Genomic DNA, 19,656 nt, shown 5'->3' on the forward strand with positions numbered 1-19,656 from the left:
AAAACTCTCTAAGTTTTCATGACTATTTCAAATTATGCTAAAAGATTCAAGTCTTAGAAAAGTCAAAGCTATCAGAAGGAATCCTCGTAACAGTTGTAGTTGTGGCCAGAGCAGAGCAACGAGGACCCTCGATTGAGCGTGCAGACTGTTGGCCCATGGTAAAGCGCAATGGCACAAAACTGGAAAAACCGGAAGCTAATTCGGGAAACAGAGGTGGATTCTGATACACGATTAGTGCTAAGCGCTATCTCAGGCTGCCCCCCTTAGTAAAGGAAATCCCTGAAGCACTCAGACCCGAAAGCGCTATAAAATTTGGAAAAGTAACTGTTTCAGTTACGTAGCATGGGATTCCCAAAAACCGGTCAGATATTGGAAGGCTTTGAGGCGGTAAGCAATTTTGACTGAGTCCCACCTGATGCCACACATCGAGTGACATGCGTCTGGCAGATGAGAGAGCAAACCTCCCGCATCGGATGGGTAAACATCGTGCGACTTGTCCACCCGATATGAAGGACGACTGTAGGATCTGGGGGGTCCAGATCGACAACGGAGATGCATCTCGATGATTGACCGGATTTGATAGGTCAAAAAGCAAGATGATAGGGGATTTGAAGTCTGACGTGGATGATGAGTTGGCAAATGATTTGTGTTCGTGGGTGATCTTGAAGCAAACATATTTAACGGCCATTCGAATATGATTCAAGGAATTTGACACCCAGTTCATTAGCAAATAGGTGGCCACCTCCCTGCGAGGCATTACCCAGTGATAATGATGCAAACAGAGGAATTTGAAGGCCAGGAAGTGGAAACGACCAGTCAAAGAACAGACTAGCTTTAAAGCCATGAACTGACAAAAGTAGAGAAGGCAACACAGAGATGCAAGAAGCTAATAACAGAGAACATAGAGTAGAAGCCGAGCTGACTTGAAGGTAGCATCGAGCCAGACAGAGCTAGAGAGAGTCAGAGAGTTTGTGTACTCCATTGAAGGCTTGAGAGGTTCAAGAAAGCTCCTCAACATAGGCCTGTCATACTACTGTGACCCTCAGAGGTCGGGTTTCAGTAAGGAGATTCTGTGCACTCCATTGCTACTGACTTCATTCTGTTTAGTGAGTCTCGAATCGAGCTCACTGTTGTAAAAACTATGCTTGAAAACATAATAGGGAGGCCACCACTGAAAGGTTGGACCAGGAGACGTAGCCTGGGAGCATTGGGTGAACTCCTTATTAAACTTGTTTTGTTTACATGTTTAACTGTTATGTTTTCTTTGATTGCCTCAGTGTCTATGTATTCTAGCAATCTTATCGATCCATTGCATAAGTAACATAGGCACATCCATGCACATGAGTCCGTAATACCTTTCATTCTTTATCCTGGATAAATTCTAGATCAGTAAACATCCACAGTGTTTCCTAAGCTAAATTAAATATTATTTGGGAAGGACATAAACACAAACCCTTTTCAGTGTCTCTATTTTTTCATTTTTCCTGAGAAGTTGTAGTCCTTGTTCTCTTTCATTTTTTCTCAATTCCTCCTCCTCTTTGGAAGCAGAGGCTACTTCCCATGTGGCAAAAAGCATCTACCAATCATATGGATAAACATAAATCTATTCTTGTTTGATGGTTTTTAGAATAAGTGCATGAAATTACAATGTGATATCCTCAACATATAGTCAAGTGTGAAAGGAACATTTTTATATTATTTGTAATGATAATATTAACGTGGGCTTCAAATCCCTTCTATTTGAGTTCATTAGTAGGGCTCATTCAATCTTGCAATTTCACTTTGTAAAACTTCCTCTTACCTAAACCCTATTTTATCTTGTACAACTCCATTTTCCCATGTAATTTTCTTTTGCCTTGGGAGCAATCTTTATAGAAACATTTAGCAAAGCCTTTGGTTTGGTGGGGTTGTGGCGAACTCCAATATTATTCATGAACTTACTGGTTAAATTTGTTTGATGCTATTCTCTTACAACTGAATTTGTATTATTCATGGACTTACGGGTTAAATTTGTTTGATGCTATTCTCTTTCAATTGAATTTGTTGATGTTATTTTCCTACACATTAATTTGTTTTACTCAATTCCTACAACATAATTCTAGGGAATGAGAAAGTACATGTTCATATGGATCTCTCTTCGCTGGTCATGTGTTTCCATTCCTCCCCCAAAAATTTTGCAATCTGCCACATATCATTTTATCCATAATCTGATGGATAATAATACATTATTAAATGAGATATTTATGTATAGATATCAATAATCTCATGGATATCTATTAGATCTGAAATGAAAAATAGTTAGCAATAGTTTCATTTTCATATATTTGGATGGAAAGCTTTTAAGAAAAATGTAAATGTGTTATGTTTAATACTTATTTCTTTTATGAAAATCAACAATTTATACCATTGTGATGACTTTTACTATTGAAATCTTAGGTTCGTTTGACATTCTTTTACATATGGTTCGCATTGAAGAGTGTGTGCTTCATGAGTTTGTAAGTGTGTCCTCCTCTCGGTTATGATTTTTTAAAGTTTTTGGTTGATAGAATTGTATAAGCTTCCAGCGTAAGGAACCTCAATATCATCGCTACTAGATATAAAGTTGGTGTTGGTTTTGTCCTTGCACTCAATATTTCTTTTTTGGATTAAAAATTGTTGCACCATAGATAATCAAACACTTGTAGTTTTAAATATCTATACTAATGGTATTTTGGGGCTTGCTTGTGGTTGACATTTATAAGTTGGAAATTTTTAGCCTTTCTTGTTTGATTTTGGGAAGTTTCCAAGTAATTTCAAACAATTTTAACTTCACAACTTGCTTTCATAGGCTTCATATTTTAGTGTAGCATTACCTTCCCTAATTTTGTATAAGGATCTCATGTTATGTCATTATTTTGAGTCATATTGTTGTAGTGATTTGCATAATGGATTTCGTACATTCAAGACATTGGTATTTTAGTCTCCACATTTTTATTACTATAAGTTGTACATTAGGCATTGCTAAGTTTCATGGCTCTAACGCTATTTCTCCTATGAGAGGTGAAATATTTTCATCAACTGCTTAAGCCTGTAACATAGATTTGGACTTGGCATTCTAAGTGTATCAACCAATTTTTATTTTCAAGCTACCTTTATCTAAAAAAATAAATCTTACGGTGGAAGAGAATATGGATGGGCTAATGTGGTTACCCTCATCTACTTGGACATTATGAAAATTGTGTATAGTAAAAATAATTAATGAACACACATTGTGAACTCATACTCATTTGGTATGCTTACCATGATCCATTACCCAGCTAATATTTTGTAATTTGGACCTTAGGAAAATGTACATAGTAAAAATAATTAACTAACACATTGTGAACTCATACTCATTTGGTATGCTTATCATGATCCATTACCCAGCGAATATTTTGTAATTTCATATCCAATAGAGTTGCGAACAAATGAGATGTTTTGAAGCTTTTATATCTGTCTTAGATGATTTCATCGTGTGTTTATACAACTGATGATTTCCTCCCTTAGGTGGTTAATTGTGAAATTTCATTTGGTGAATGGATAAACATAACAAGCCAGTGTTCTGTTTGAACCCAACACGTTCACCAAATTTGACTAGTCCAAGGCCTCTAACACAGGTAGTCAAGCTTGATGAGGTATTTACATAAACTTCTGTGTGAAGCCCTTACCATTTGAATTCTCAGATATTTTCATCTAAGAGTGGTGGAGATTCCAACTCTGTTATTGTTGCTGCCCTATCCTGCGAAGAGTTTGAGGATGAGATACACATACTAACCTTGAAAACTCGTGATTTGAAAGGGTAAAAGTGACACCTAACCTCATCTCAAGTTAGGCTGAGCATGGAGAGAACACAGAATCAATTTTTTGTGATAAAATTATTGATCAACCCTAGCCATTGAGGTTTCAACCATTTATTTGCATATTTTCGAGTGAGTAAAACGAAAATACCCACGAAGAAAGGATGAACCCAAACTTCTCTAGACCCAAGTTTGGACCTTGCAAACGCCACGTTAAACCAATATGAAACCCTTCAAAAATACTTACGACCCTTGTCACATATCAAGAACGAATTTGGGCCAAGTCCCAGAAGCCGTGACACAACAAAGACAAAATAAAAGTAAAGTACCCACCTCAGAAAGGTTTGGCCCGAAAAATAATGAACCTCACTTAGATTATGAAAATGGAAATACTGCACAACTTTTTCCAGCTTCGTGATGCTCTTGGTAATTGAACCAGACATCTAGTTCATGGATAAATCCAAGTTTGTGAGCTCTGCGCGATTGCCTAAAGTATTTGGAATTTCTCCGACAAGGTTGTAGCCTGCTAGCCATAGATGTTGCAACTTATTTAGATTTCCTAGCTCAGAAGGTATGGTTCTGGTGATAAAATTGTAGACACATCATGTCTTTTCTATGTTAATCATTCACAATTTATAACATAAAATTAAAACGTGTGAAAGACTTTTTCAAATTGATGTCACGTTTGATTTTATTAAATGGAATTCTTTATATTTATGCTTCCAAAAAAATATGATGCCATCCTCTAAAAAAAGTTGATTAAAACCACGTCATCTTCTCTTATTGTGTTGCTAAGCACATGAAAAATTGTAATGTGGGTGGGAACCATGATGACCCAAAGCACAGGGGTGAGGCTTGAATTTGAACAATTTATGTGCCAAATACCGTAACAGAGCTTCAATACCCATCACAAAACATCGTCGAAATGTCCCGACTGTTGAGTTTGTTTGAACTGTCAAATTCAAACAAAACTATAACATTAACTGTACCTACCAACTAAGTTTTGAATGAAGCAATCCATTCGGTGGTAAGATGCTTAAACCATAAAAGTATTCAGAAGAAAAATCCAAAAAGAGAGGATCTGTATTTCAATTTTGTGCAGACGATCAAAATAGAAAGTGGGAATGTATTTTTGTATCTATGTTAGTCACAGTAATTTCTCTCTTAAGAAAACAATAACTAGCTTTCACAACTCGTCTAAACTAATCACAGAAAAAGGAGGAAGATGATGATACTCTCACCTAAAACACTGTTTTTTTCGAAGGGGTGTGAAATCTTAGAAAAAGAATATTTCTGATTTATTCATAGAGTAGTGTATATATTAGACATTTACAACATAGTAGCATCATAATATTGGAACCTTTATGAAAAAGTTATCATTAAACCCTCTCAACACTATTGTAATAATTTTCCAAATCATATTTGTTTCATGTTCTGTTTCATGTCAATGGAACATGATAACAACATTCATGATAATAAATATGTACGAATTGAGAGTGCACAAAGACATTATTTGCATTCAGGATTCATAGAGAAGCTAAATTTATAAACTTTGCCATAATTGAGTTGAATTTATATTATATTTTAGATTGTATACATAGTCAATATGTCATGGTCTGGTTTGTGCTGCCCTGTATACACAGTCTTATATGTCATGGTCTGGTTTGTGCTGCTGTATATGTTTTTTTATGGACCTTTGGCATTTGTTTTTTCTCAATGATGTATCTTATGTTTGTTTTTATATTGTCTTAATATAATCAATGATGCTTGTTTTTTTCTCTAAAAACGAATATTATATTTTAGATTACATAGCCGATACAGTTGATCTTTATTCCTTCTCTATCATAGAAAAAAACATTGTATCTATGGTCCGTAAAATATTATTGAACCCAGGAATCGACAACATTCATGATAATAAATTTGTACGATTTGAGGGTGTACAAAGACATTATTTGCATTCAGGATTCACAGAGAGAAGCTACATTTATAAACTTTGCTATAATCTAGTTGAATTTGTATTATATTTTAGATTGTATACATAGCCAATACAACTGATCTTTATTGCTTCTCTATGATAGAAAATAACCATTGTAACTATGGTCTGTAAAAAATATTGAACACTGGAATCGATTGCGAAATAACACATAACTATGATTCTGGTACAATAAAAAAATTAGAACTCATAGAAAATTTGGTGGTGTCGTAGCTGGGAGAGAACTAGGGCCAAGATCTGTGTGGCCCATTATTGCGTTGGGACTCGCGAGAAATTTTAGCCATTCAATCTTACAAAAAAAAGTGCAATCCGAGAAATTTCATATGACAAGATAACGACCAAGAATAAGTATTATTATACTTGATAAAGGAAGGGTTATACTGTCTTTGGTTTTTGTTAAAAATCTTTGATTTCTAATCAAATAAAAACTTTCTATAAAGTTTTCAGCATTATTATACCTGTTAAAAGTAAAGTTGTATTATTTTGGGTTTTTGGTAAAAAAATTTCCACTTCTCTTAAAATAAAATTTCGAATTTTTTATTAGTTATTGAAACTTTTTATATAATTTAAAATATATTTATCATAAAAAAAATTAATTTAAAAATAATAAAATTTTAGGAAAACCGAATAATTACAGCCCAGATGCCGTGCTGCTAACAACTGTTGTCATTCAAGCAAACTCTCTAGTTTAAAAATATCACCAATTCAATTTTATTCGAATGCTTTAAATTCATTTTCCAGTCATGACGGTATAACCTTTCTGTGGGTATCCAAGTTAGTTTGTGTAGGGCCACATAATCCCATGATAACAACTTTATTGTCTCTTAATTTTTAAACTACTAAATACTTTCACCTATACCAGTGGTAGTTAACATCTCACATACTTTTCAGAATTTGAAATGAACTTTATCATCCATCAATTTTGGATTAAATAACTTCATATTTAAATATTTAAGTTATAAAATAATATGAATGGTTTTACTTAAGGTTATGTCCATTTTCTTTTCAACAGAAGTGAGTCCCTGGCAGACTATTTGAAAAAGCGATCAAATTTCAAAATCGACAAAAGGGAAAAGTTAATTATTAATAAAAAATAATAGAATCTGAAAATGTTCATATGTTCCATTTTCAAAATGGACAAAAGGAAAAAGTTAATTATTAATAAAAAGTAATAGAATCTGAACATTTTCCTATGTTCCATTAGGGATAGATTTTTATACTATGGAAGGGATCGTTTTTTATTTTGTTCAAAGATTTGGTCATTTCAATTATAGATTTGAAATTTTTAAACCAATTTTATGAAGTTTATAAAAATTTAAAAATAAATAAATATTAAATTGAATATTTTGAAAATTTTGAATTTTTTAAAATGTAAATTGTTTTAACAATAATTTATTTATTTTTTAAAATTTAATATATAATTTCATATATAAAAACTTAAATCTAAAATAAAGTTAGATATTGTAAAATATTATGAAGAAGCTCTTTTAAATTTGTATAGTAGTTATTAATATTATATTTATTTCTAGAAATTAATTGTATATTTAATATTGATCATGTAATGTTTTAAAACATAAGACTTAAGTCTACTTTACTCATTTGCCCAAAGAAATTCAGGATTGAGATGCAATATAAAAAACATACGACATGAATCATTACACATAACAAGAAGATATATCTAGAAAATATCCACTACTCAAAACCCCTTCCTATCTGTATTGCATTAGTGGAAAATAGAGAAGAAATACAATTCTTGTTCAAGCCCGAACAATCTCTGCACAAGTATAATCTATCTCACTACTTCACAAGCTTGTTTCAATAATTACTTAGCAAAAGAATTCTTGTCCAAGTCCATATTTCCTTACATTGTTTCCTTGGGAATTAACCCTTATTATTTAAGGAAATTCCTCATCCATAACTGCAATCCCTATAGGTCTTTCTCTGACTGCGTGCACCACTTGTACAACTTGGATAATTATACAACTGATAGTACACTGCTATTGAAGTCTAATATCAACTGGGTAATTCATAGATCATGCATGCATTAGTTAATTATGGTTGATTTATCAGTTAGCTTGTTGATCATTGAGTACACACCGCACTAATAGACCTCCCACTAGTTCCTCCAACACTTGGAACTAGTTTAATTGACTTTAACTAAATTAAATTATTACAACTCAAGTTAACTCAAGCTAAGCTCTTAAAATTTAGGAGACACCCTATATGACTTAAATTAGGCCCTCAACACGAATGAACTCAAGCAACTAAGTCAAACTAACTTAGTTAACACATTCTTGTTGTATTGCGATGTGGAATTGCAATTTTTTCCTAATTTAATTCAAGGGAAAATTAAATAAGGATTTTCATGTTGCCATTTTCAACAATATATATATATATATATATATATAATTTAAAATTATCGATTACTTTTTATATAAGAGGTAGGTACTAAGAAACAATTTTGCATATTAGACTCGTTAATACTACTATAATCGTCGAAATTATATGGCTATTAAATACTAACATGTCCATAAACTATTTCATATGATTTCATAAGATTGAAGATAAATATTAACCTTTGATTTGTATATACTACTAAGAAGCTAAATCCCTATTACCCACATAATAACTATTTATAATTAAATTAAAATTCTATATTCCCTATTCTAAAATAGACATGGTTATTTCAACATAATTAATATATTAATATTAATGTTTATTATTTGAAATAATTACATATATATATATATATATATATATATATAGCGCTCATAAACAAATTAATATTATTAATATAATTGTTATGGATAACTTATAAACATATAAAAATATTACATCTTATAATTGATATTAATTTTTAAATTCATTATTATATATAATTATATTATATTACTATAATTACACAAAAAAGTATTTATAGTATCATTTATTATATATTATTATTAACTTTTCATTGTATATTATCACACTAGCACAACCACATCAATAAAGTGGTTGATATATACTGATATGTGTCATTTTCCACTTATAATGGTGTTGATTGGCATATGAAAGGTGGAAAATGACGTTGATTGATGTATATCAACCACTTTATTGATGTGGTTGTGCTAGTTGGCAACCAATGTGCATGGGATAGATTAGTAGACCATGCTTGAGTATGGCTGACATGATTTAACTATGATTAAAAATTATTGGCGAGGGTTCACCAAGGTTGACAATGGTTAGCCATGGTTGCTAAGGGTTGTTGATGGTTGATGCTAGTTACATGTGGTTGAAGAGGGTTGAGAAGGTTGACCATCATTGAGGAAGGTTGACCATGGTTAATTAGGGTTCCTTGGTTGACCATTAATGTAAAAATGTATTTACATTACATTAATGGTTGAAGAGGGTTAAAAAGGTAGACCATGATTGACCATGTTCAACCATTAATGTAACGATGTATTTATGTTACGTTGCTGAACAAGGTTGACCATGACTGAACATTGTGACCATGTCTGACCATATTTAAGCTTGCTCAACTATGTTTGAATATGATTAACTATGGTTAAAGATGGTTAAGTTATGGTTGACTATGAAGATGATTGTCCATGTTGTCCATCGTGGCTATGAATGTTACAAGTTTGACCATGGTTGACTAGGTTGTGCATGGCTAACTATGGTCGTGCATGGATGTTGGCATTATGGCTCTTGTGTTGTCCTTAATGGCAACCTACAATGATGACAACCTAACTATGACCTCATCACAGTTTGTTATATGTCTACTAGGATGTTACCACAATGCGATTACTAGTTGCAGTACACGATTAATGTGTCAACTTTTCCATGGATTGATGTGTCAATATGTTATTACAATGTAGTGTAGGAAGAAGAAGAAGTCTAGGAAACTACAAAGGTTTGTAAAGTGTTGAAAAAGTTAAAATCTATTGTATAGGTGTTGAAGAATATGAGGCGAAAGTGCGGAAAAATTTTGGATTGAGAGGAGCCTAGATTCCCTAGTTCAAGCATCAACCGCATGAAGGAAGTCTCATGGGTGCGACTGGAAGATTTCAGATGAAAAATGGCCATGTTAATAGTGCAACTAACAAAAAATTCCATGTCTTGTGCATGTTACCATGCCTTTAGGTTACAAAAATGGAAATCCAAGAACGAAACCAGGGTTTTTCCCATGGATTTGTGTGTTCAAGGTTGTATTGACACAATCCAACAATTAACTTAGTTTATTTTCCAGTGGTATTTAGAAATCATGAGTTTTTTCCAATAGTATTTGGAGATCAAGTGACTATATAAAGAGATTAAAATATAGCATTAGTGGGTGCAATTGATGAGTCTCTTATGTTTTCTCTCACACAGGTTAAATTCAGGGCGCAGAGAGGAGGAGATTTAACATGGTGCTTATGCACTGATTTGTTTGTTGCGGGTGTAATGGAGATTGGATCTATTTTTAATTAATAGTGTTGGCTCTCGGTTTTACCTTATTTTTATTTATTTCTCTCATGCTTTTGATTGGCTAAATGATTATTTTCGAAGAATATTTGTTACTTCTTTGTTTTAACAAGAGTAAAATAGCATTAATGAGAGTTTAATTACAGGTTGTATGTTGAAGGATTAAAACCAGTTTGATCATACTTTGGGACGTGCCTGCACCATTTCATTTACATGCCTACATCATTGCATTTACCTTCCTGCACCATTTTATTGCTTCTTTCACTATGCTGAACTCAAACCTGGTCTTATGATCTGTTCATGAACGCTGTGGCATTTTTTTAGCAGAATGCAAACTCTTACATTGATATCATTGTGTTTGAAGTTGTACCTATACTCAAACCCTCCAGTTCATGGGGCTTGAATTGTGGGAAATTTTATTGTAAATCCTATGATAATATTTCTGTTATCTCTGTGCATTATGGAAGAAGGATTGGGGAGTTGGTTATTTTCCTAGCTTCTAGCAGCATTGCCTACTTCAAATGTTAAATAGTGTTGTTGGTTTACATGAGTATTTCTCTCAGAAAGATGATTGTGATGAGTTACCACACATCCAAATAATGGTAAATATGCGCTCTGATCTTGTATCAAAGAAAGATCTTGTTGCTTTAGATCTGAGCAATATGGGAAAATGCCAGGCATGGATCAATGGCAAACACATTGGATGCTATTGGATTTATTTTCGTTCTATCCCAGAAAACTACCCAAATACATGTGATTACTAAGGATGCTATAATAAACTCAAGAAATCCCAACTATTACTCTTTGGGTTTATTACAAGTGGCACGTGTTTTTGAAACAAAGAAAGGAGAATGCACAAAATTCCTTTCAAATATGGATTTTAAATCTAATGTGATTGTCTAGTTCCGAAACTTAATATATGTCTAGCGAACATGGTAAATTAGCATACTTCCTTATTGCAATGTTGTTGCATTCAATATTGCAAAGGTAAGTTCTCAATCAAACATTATGGAAATGCTACCAACTGGGGAACTTTATGGAATCGTTTAAGGAGATGATTGGAGTTTCGGGAAATGATTATTTTCAGGTAGTGACCTTTTCGAACATATCAATACAATTAAGGACTTATCAGATTACCTATGGTACATGGTTAGTATTGATGTTGGAAACCATGAACCATTTTTGAGAAGTAATGTTTGACTAGTGCTTTACATTTGATGCAGGAGCATCTGGTCGACAGGGCACAGACCGAGAAGTGGCAGAACAGGTTTCCGAAGAAGATTGGGGAAAGTGATTAATTCTACAGAAGGACAGCAAGACTGTCTTAGTTTTTTTCATTATTATCATTTTTGCTCTTTAAGGATTAGACTACAGCATTTAGTGATTAGCTTAAATGACTTGTTAACTTGTTCCTGTTACAATTGTAATAACCGGTCCTAACTATAAATGTTAAGGGCTTGTAATATAGATTTTGAATTAAGATTATTAGACTAATTAGGCAAAAGACCATAAATTACTGTAGGCATCAAACTATTGCGAGACAGCAAGCACAGGTAAACCAAAAAATAGCCAAACCATGTAACTGGAGTAACTGCCAGATAACTGTAATCTGGAACTAACTAACAGTTACCTAACCACTGAGTTATGGTATAAGAAGAGAGGGAAAATACATGTAAAAGGTTCTGGAGTACGATATTGAAATAAGAGAGAAACAACAGAATATTATTTTTCCTTCATATATATTATTCAGTGCATCCTAACCAATTTACAGATTGTGATTCTATGTCCTCAAAACATATTTTGCATCTACAGAAATTCTTGTCAATGCATCTATTCTGAATGTGAACCGTGACAGCATTCCACGCAGCATCCACGCACAAAACATTCTATTTCCAATTACTGTTTATATCCATCCATTGCAAAGTAACTTTGTAACCAAATTTCATTAAGTCGAGAGGCCAATGCATGCATACATACAGTTCTGTTCATTATAATAATTTGCAGGTCAAACAGTGACAGGGTAACTCCAAAATACAAACGTCCCATAACCAGTCGAAGCGAAGTCAAGCGAAGAATAAAAGGAGTCGAGCAGTCGAGCCAGAAAGAGCCACGGCCTCAAACCACAGGTAAGCAACCACGCTGAAACCCAAAAAAGGAATTATTACATTTGCTGTGTAAACAAAAGTTTTATCCAGACATAACATTGCCAACGGCCGAGGGAGCGAGAGCTCACAAGGCTAACCAAGCATGACTGTGGAAAGAACTATAGACGAAGAGCAAAGGACTGAAACAGTTATCTACAAATACCACAGAAACCCTCTGAAGATTACAGAGTGGGTCGAGCCCCTTAAATACTTGACTCATTAACAGAATACAGACACCCATGGCAAACAAATCTCGTGCAGACCAAAAGACACAGAGAAAGGTGAAATAGAAACAGAGCTACCCGAAAAGATAAGCGGTCGAATCCCCTGCAAGGCCACGGAGCCGGTTACCTGCAACCACCGTGACAAACAGTGTTAGGTCGCGGACATAAACAAGCTTATGCAAAGGTGAATAAGCCACGAGAGCCGAATAGACAGAACAGAAGAAAGAAATAGGACCTTACCAGTTGTAACCAGGTCCATAAACCGCTGAGTGCTCAGTGACAACCTAACCACAGAGGAGCTGTGAAGGGTTAGGCGAGCGTTTAAGTTGGAAACATAAATATATAGCATGCAACAATTTCTTACCTGAATCGACGGAGTTGGGCGATGGTTTGGAGCCAGAGACGAAGCTGCAACTGTGAGTTCCCCACCGAGACGGAGCCGAAGTGTTGAACAGAACCCATAAGTAGAACCGAACACCATAACAGAGCCACAGAGGGCGGAGTGTTGCAGAGAGTGACAGAATTCATAGGCAGAAACAAACACCAGAACAGAGCCACAGAGGGCGGAGTGTTGCAGAGAAAACCAAGCTCATGCACAGAGCCGAACACCAGCATAACCACAGAGCCCAACAAACAGTGAAAATGACCGAATGACCGCGAACAATCCAGAGTAAAGGCAAGTGAGATTAGGGTTTTGTCAAATCCCAAGGCGGACAGGTGGAGCGTGGAGAGGCGGAGAGGTACATGCGGGTTGATTAAATATCAACTAACCATTAATTACACAATCACAAAATATCCCATTGCAATACAATCACACAAGGTCCACGTAAGGAGCGGAGGAGAAGGCCACGTGGGCTGGGTCCCCATCAATTGGTATCAGAGCAGTTTTCTTTAGTAAGAGAAGATGGCAGAAGGACAAGTGCCAAGACGAGGACGTGGAAGAGGTGCACGAAGAGGAGCAGATGAAGGATTACGAGAACAAATTAGAGTTCTTACAGCTCGCTTGGAAGCAGTAGAAGCGGGTAGACGAAGAGACCCAAAACTGGGAGACACCAGTGAAGAAGAGGTGATGACAGCTGCAGAGGGGTCTGATGAGGAAGCTCCAGAATTGAGGTTGCTGCGACAGGTTTTGATGGCCAGCAACAAACCAAAGACAGAAATCTCAAATTATGATGGCAGTCTGTCTGCAGAAGTCCTGTTGGACTGGATAAGCGAACTGGACAAATATTTTGAAAATGAAGAAGTCAGTGAGGATAAGAGGGTTAAGTTCGCTGCCACTAAGTTGAAGGGACACGCACTATTATGGTGGGACAGTGTCCAAGCAGACAGAAAGAAGATGAACAAGACGCCGATACGACTATGGTCTCGGATGATAGCGAAGTTGAAGGGCAGATTTCTGCCGAAAGATTACCAGGTGGAATTATATCGGCGAGTTCAGAGTCTAAGACAGAAAGGAATGACAGTTAGAGAATATACAGAAGAATTTTACAGAGTAAATTTACGTGCTGGCTACACTGATGATAACCCAGAAAAAACAGCAAGGTACGTAAATGGATTAAGGATGGAGATACTCGATGAAATTAGTATTCTTTCTCCCCGGAATATTGAAGAAGCCTTTCAGAGCGCTGTTAAGGCGGAGGAAAAGATTAACAGAAAACAGAACAGCAGAAGAGGGAGAGGAAGTAGCTGAGGACGAGGACAGTCCTACGGAAGAGGTAAGGGTGCTGCAAACAGCGAAGAAAGCAGCAGTTCAAAAGCTTCAGGGACGACTGAGAAAGGAGATAGCACCAGAGGAGGTCGGTCATACCAGAGAGGAAGAGGAAATGGCCGCGGAAGAGGGGCGAATGTCCAGTGCTACAGGTGCCACAAGTGGGGGCACAGAGCCTTTGAATGTCCAGAAGCTGAACAAGCTGGTCAGAGGGGAACACTGATGGCACAGCCTGAGGAAGCTGAAGCACAACCCCGGGAAGTGGAAGACATGGCAGAAACGGGGGAAGCTTTAATTTTGAATAAAGTGTTGATAAAGCCAACCAAGGAAGTGGCTGAGACAACCCAGAGGAAGGCACTATTCCGGACAGTTTGTAAGTCGCATGGAAAGTGCTGTAAGGTAATTATAGACAGCGGAAGCACTGACAACTTGGTAGCCACGGAAATGGTAGAAAAGCTGGGGTTGAAGCGGATGAAGCACCCCACACCTTATAAGGTGTCGTGGCTGCAGAAAGGACACCAGTTGTTGGTCGATGAACAATGTGAAGTGGAGTTCCGCATTGGCAAGTATCACGACACAGTGGTCTGTGATGTCATGCCAATGGATGTGTGTCACATACTGCTCGGAAGGCCATGGCAGTATGACAGGAAGGTGACACACGATGGCAAAACAAATTGTTATAAATTTACGAAGGATGGGGTCAAACATACTCTTGTACCCATCAAGGAGGAAGATACAGATGAATCCAGTGGGACAAAAGCATTATTACTTGGAGGAAAGCAGTATATAAAACAGATTGAAAAAAATGAGATTAATTTTGCAGTGGTACGGAGAATGAAGCCAGTATTATTGAGCGTGGAAAGGACAGAATTGCCTAAGGAGATCCAGGAGCTGTTAGAAGAATTCAATGAAATTGCGGCTGAGGAGTTACCTGATAAGTTACCTCCCAAGAGGAGCATCAGCCACCATATTGACTTTATACCCGGATCAAGTTTACCGAATAAAGCAGCATACAGAATGAGCCCCAAGGACAATGAAGAGGTACGCAAGCAAGTGCAGGAATTGTTAGACAAGGGACTGATCAGAGAGAGTTTGAGCCCCTGTGCGGTACCTACAGTCCTTGCGCCCAAGAAGGGGGGAGAATGGCGAATGTGCATAGATTCGCGGGCCATAAACAAGATCACCATTCGATACAGGTTTCCCTTGCCTAGAATGGATGATATGATGGACTGTCTTAGTGGAGCAGCGTATTTTACTAAGATCGATCTGAAAAGTGGGTACCATCAGATCAGGATAAGAGAGGGAGATGAGTGGAAGACAGCCTTCAAGACCAACGAAGGGCTGTACGAATGGCTGGTCATGCCATTTGGATTGAGTAATGCTCCAAGCACTTTTATGAGATTGATGAACGAGATGTTAAAAGAGTTTATAGGCAAATTTGTAATAGTCTATCTGGATGATATTTTGATTTTCAGCAGGACGAGAAGAGAACACCTTCAGCATATCCGAAGGGTGTTCGAAAAGCTACAGCAGAACAAACTGCTGGTAAATTTAAAGAAATGCACTTTCTTGCAGAAGGAGTTGATTTATCTGGGATTCGTGGTAGCAGAGAATGAGTTGAAGATGGATCCAGAAAAGATTGAAGCGATCATGAGTTGGCCGTCACCCAAGAGTTTGTTCGAGGTACGTAGTTTTCACGGTTTAGCAAGTTTTTACCGGAAGTTTATCAGGAATTTTAGTGAGATCTGCGCACCCATGTTGGAGACCATCAAGAAGGCCAGTCAACCTTTTTGCTGGACTAAGGCGGCAGAAAACAGTTTCCAACTCCTGAAGCGTAAGATAACGGAAAGGCCAATCTTGAGACTGCCCGATTTCAGCAAACCTTTTCAGGTTCGGTGTGATGCCAGCGGGACAGCTATTGGCGCTGTACTCAGTCAAGAGGACAGACTAGTGGCATTCTTTAGTGAGAAGCTGAATGAGAGTCGGCAGAAGTATTCGTCATATGATAAGGAATTTTATGCAGTGGTTCAAGCCTTGAAACATTGGAGGCACTACTTGCTAGGAAATGAGTTCGTTTTGTTCTCTGATAATTCTGCTTTGCAGTATATAACTCAGCAGCACAAACTGAACCATAAACATGCCAAGTGGGTGGAGTACCTACAGAGTTTCACCTTTGTGTTGAAACACATAAGTGGGCAGGCCAACAAAGTGGCGGATGCTTTGAGTAGAAGAGCCCTGCTCTTACAGGAAAGTGGCATACAGGTGATGGGATTTGAATATTTGAAAGATTTATACCAGATGGACACGGATTTCAAGGAAGCTTTTGAAGCATGCCAGAATCCCGTATTGAGAAATACAAGCCCATGGCTAGATTACAATCTACAGAAGGGATTGTTGTTTCGAGGGGGACAGCTGTGTGTTCCAGATTGTTCGATGAGGGAAAATCTGGTGAGAGAGAAACACAGTGGTGGACTAGCGGGACATTTTGGCATCAATAAGACTGTGGAGCAGCTCGCGCATTTTTATTACTGGCCAAGGATGAATCGAGACGTACAGCGATATATAACCAGGTGTAAAATCTGCCAACTAGCAAAGGGACACAGCCAGAACACGGGGCTGTATACACCTCTACCTGTTCCAAGCAGACCGTGGGACTCAGTCAACATTGATTTTGTCCTAGGATTGCCTAGAACACAGAGGGGATATGATTCGATGATGGTAGTGGTGGACAGGTTTTCAAAGATGGCTCATTTCATTCCTTGCCGGAAGACAAGCGATGCCACGAACGTGGCACATCTTTTTTTTACAGAAGTAGTTCGACTACATGGCTTACCAAAAACTATTGTTTCAGACAGGGATGTGAAATTTACAGGACATTTTTGGCGCACCCTGTGGAAAAAGCTGGGCACACAATTAAACTTCAGCTCTGCGTATCACCCGCAGACTGATGGACAGACAGAGGTGGTGAACAGGAGTTTGGGCAACTTACTATGCAGCTTGACGGGAGAAAACTCACGTTTGTGGGACCGAGCTCTTGCCCAGGCAGAATTCGCTTATAACGATTCGCCAAACAGGAGTACCGGTCTTAGCCCATTTCAAATCTTGTATGGTATGCATCCGCGAGGAATACATGAGTTACGAGATTTGGGACAGCTAGAAAGAAGGAGTGCAGACGGGGAAGATTTTGCAGAAGCAATGAGTGAGCTGCATGAAAAGGTCAAGACAAGACTACAGGACAGCACGCAGAAATATAAACAACATGCAGACATAAGGCGGCGAGAGGTAAACTTTGAAATTGGGGACGAAGTCCTTGCACATTTGCGCCGGGAACGGTTTCCTAAAGGCACGTACAACAAACTGAAGTTTAAAAAAATCGGCCCATGTAAAATTCTGCGAAAATTCTCAGCAAATGCATATGAAATTCAGCTGCCACCTGATATAGGCATATCACCCATATTCAATGTGGCAGACCTGTTTCCATACCATGCCCAAGTAGAGGAAGGACGAGTGGTACAGCCACAATGGGACACCCAGTTCGAGGACAATCTTTGGAAGAAACAGTTACCATCGGTCAAGACTCATGAGATAGAAGGAATCATCAGCACGCAGGTGGCCAAAAAGACACGCAGAAAGGAGTATCTGCGTTATCTCGTTAAATGGAAGGACCGTCCAATGGAGGACAGTTCTTGGCTTGACGAGATGCAGATCCGAAAAGCAGGTTACTCGGTGGAAGAACTCATGGAACGGAGCCATGAGAACTCTCTTTTACCCCGGCAGCCTGATGCAGGAGCATCTGGTCGACAGGGCACAGACCGAGAAGTGGCAGAACAGGTTTCCGAAGAAGATTGGGGAAAGTGATTAATTCTACAGAAGGACAGCAAGACTGTCTTAGTTTTTTTTCATTATTATCATTTTTTCTCTTTAAGGATTAGACTACAGCATTTAGTGATTAGCTTAAATGACTTGTTAACTTGTTCCTGTTACAATTGTAATAACCGGTCCTAACTATAAATGTTAAGGGCTTGTAATATAGATTTTGAGTTAAGATTATTATACTAATTAGGCAAAAGACCATAAATTACTGTAGGCATCAAACTATTGCGAGACAGCAAGCACAGGTAAACCAAAAAATAGCCAAACCATGTAACTGGAGTAACTGCCAGGTAACTGTAATCTGGAACTAACTAACAGTTACCTAACCACTGAGTTATGGTATAAGAAGAGAGGGAAAATACATGTAAAAGGTTCTGGAGTACGATATTGAAATAAGAGAGAAACAACAGAATATTATTTTTCCTTCATATATATTATTCAGTGCATCCTAACCAATTTACAGATTGTGATTCTATGTCCTCAAAACATATTTTGCATCTACAGAAATTCTTGTCAATGCATCTATTCTGAATGTGAACCGTGACAGCATTCCATGCAGCATCCACGCACAAAACATTCTATTTCCAATTATTGTTTATATCCATCCATTGCAAAGTAACTTTGTAACCAAATTTCATTATGTCGAGAGGCCAATGCATGCATACATACAGTTCTGTTCATTATAATAATTTGCAGGTCAAACAGTGACAGGGTAACTCCAAAATACAAACGTCCCATAACCAGTCGAAGCGAAGTCAAGCGAAGAACAAAAGGAGTCGAGCAGTCGAGCCAGAAAGAGCCACGGCCTCAAACCACAGGTAAGCAACCACGCCGAAACCCAAAAAAGGAATTATTACATTTGCTATGTAAACAAAAGTTTTATCCAGACATAACATTGCCAACGGCCGAGGGAGCGAGAGCTCACAAGGCTAACCAAGCACGACTGTGGAAAGAACTATAGACGAAGAGCAAAGGACTGAAACAGTTATCTACAAATACCACAGAAACCCTCTGAAGATTACAGAGTGGGTCGAGCCCCTTAAATACTTGACTCATTAACAGAATACAGACACCCATGGCAAACAAATCTCGTGCAGACCAAAAGACACAGAGAAAGGTGAAATAGAAACAGAGCTACCCGAAAAGATAAGCGGTCGAATCCCCTGCAAGGCCACGGAGCCGGTTACCTGCAACCACCGTGACAAACAGTGTTAGGTCGCGGACATAAACAAGCTTATGCAAAGGTGAATAAGCCACGAGAGCCGAATAGACAGAACAGAAGAAAGAAATAGGACCTTACCAGTTGTAACCAGGTCCATAAACCGCTGAGTGCTCAGTGACAACCTAACCACAGAGGAGCTGTGAAGGGTTAGGCGAGCGTTCAAGTTGGAAACATAAATATATAGCATGCAACAATTTCTTACCTGAATCGACGGAGTTGGGCGATGGTTTGGAG

General features: G+C 37.5%; 1 long non-coding RNA gene across 1 annotated transcript; it reads right to left on the reverse strand.

The window, feature by feature from the left end:
• Positions 1-12,571: 12,571 nt before the first annotated feature.
• Positions 12,572-13,036, reverse strand: LOC149138369 (uncharacterized). The gene is made up of 2 exons (XR_016264318.1): positions 12,860-13,036; positions 12,572-12,746 (listed from the first exon to the last, which is right to left on the reverse strand). It is a non-coding gene; the product is annotated as an uncharacterized LOC149138369 (long non-coding RNA).
• Positions 13,037-19,656: the final 6,620 nt, after the last annotated feature.

This window comes from Pinus tabuliformis, chromosome X (assembly GCF_031772625.1).
Source record: "Pinus tabuliformis cultivar Carrire ecotype Pingquan chromosome X, CPIR1, whole genome shotgun sequence".
Lineage (NCBI taxonomy): Eukaryota > Viridiplantae > Streptophyta > Pinopsida > Pinales > Pinaceae > Pinus > Pinus tabuliformis.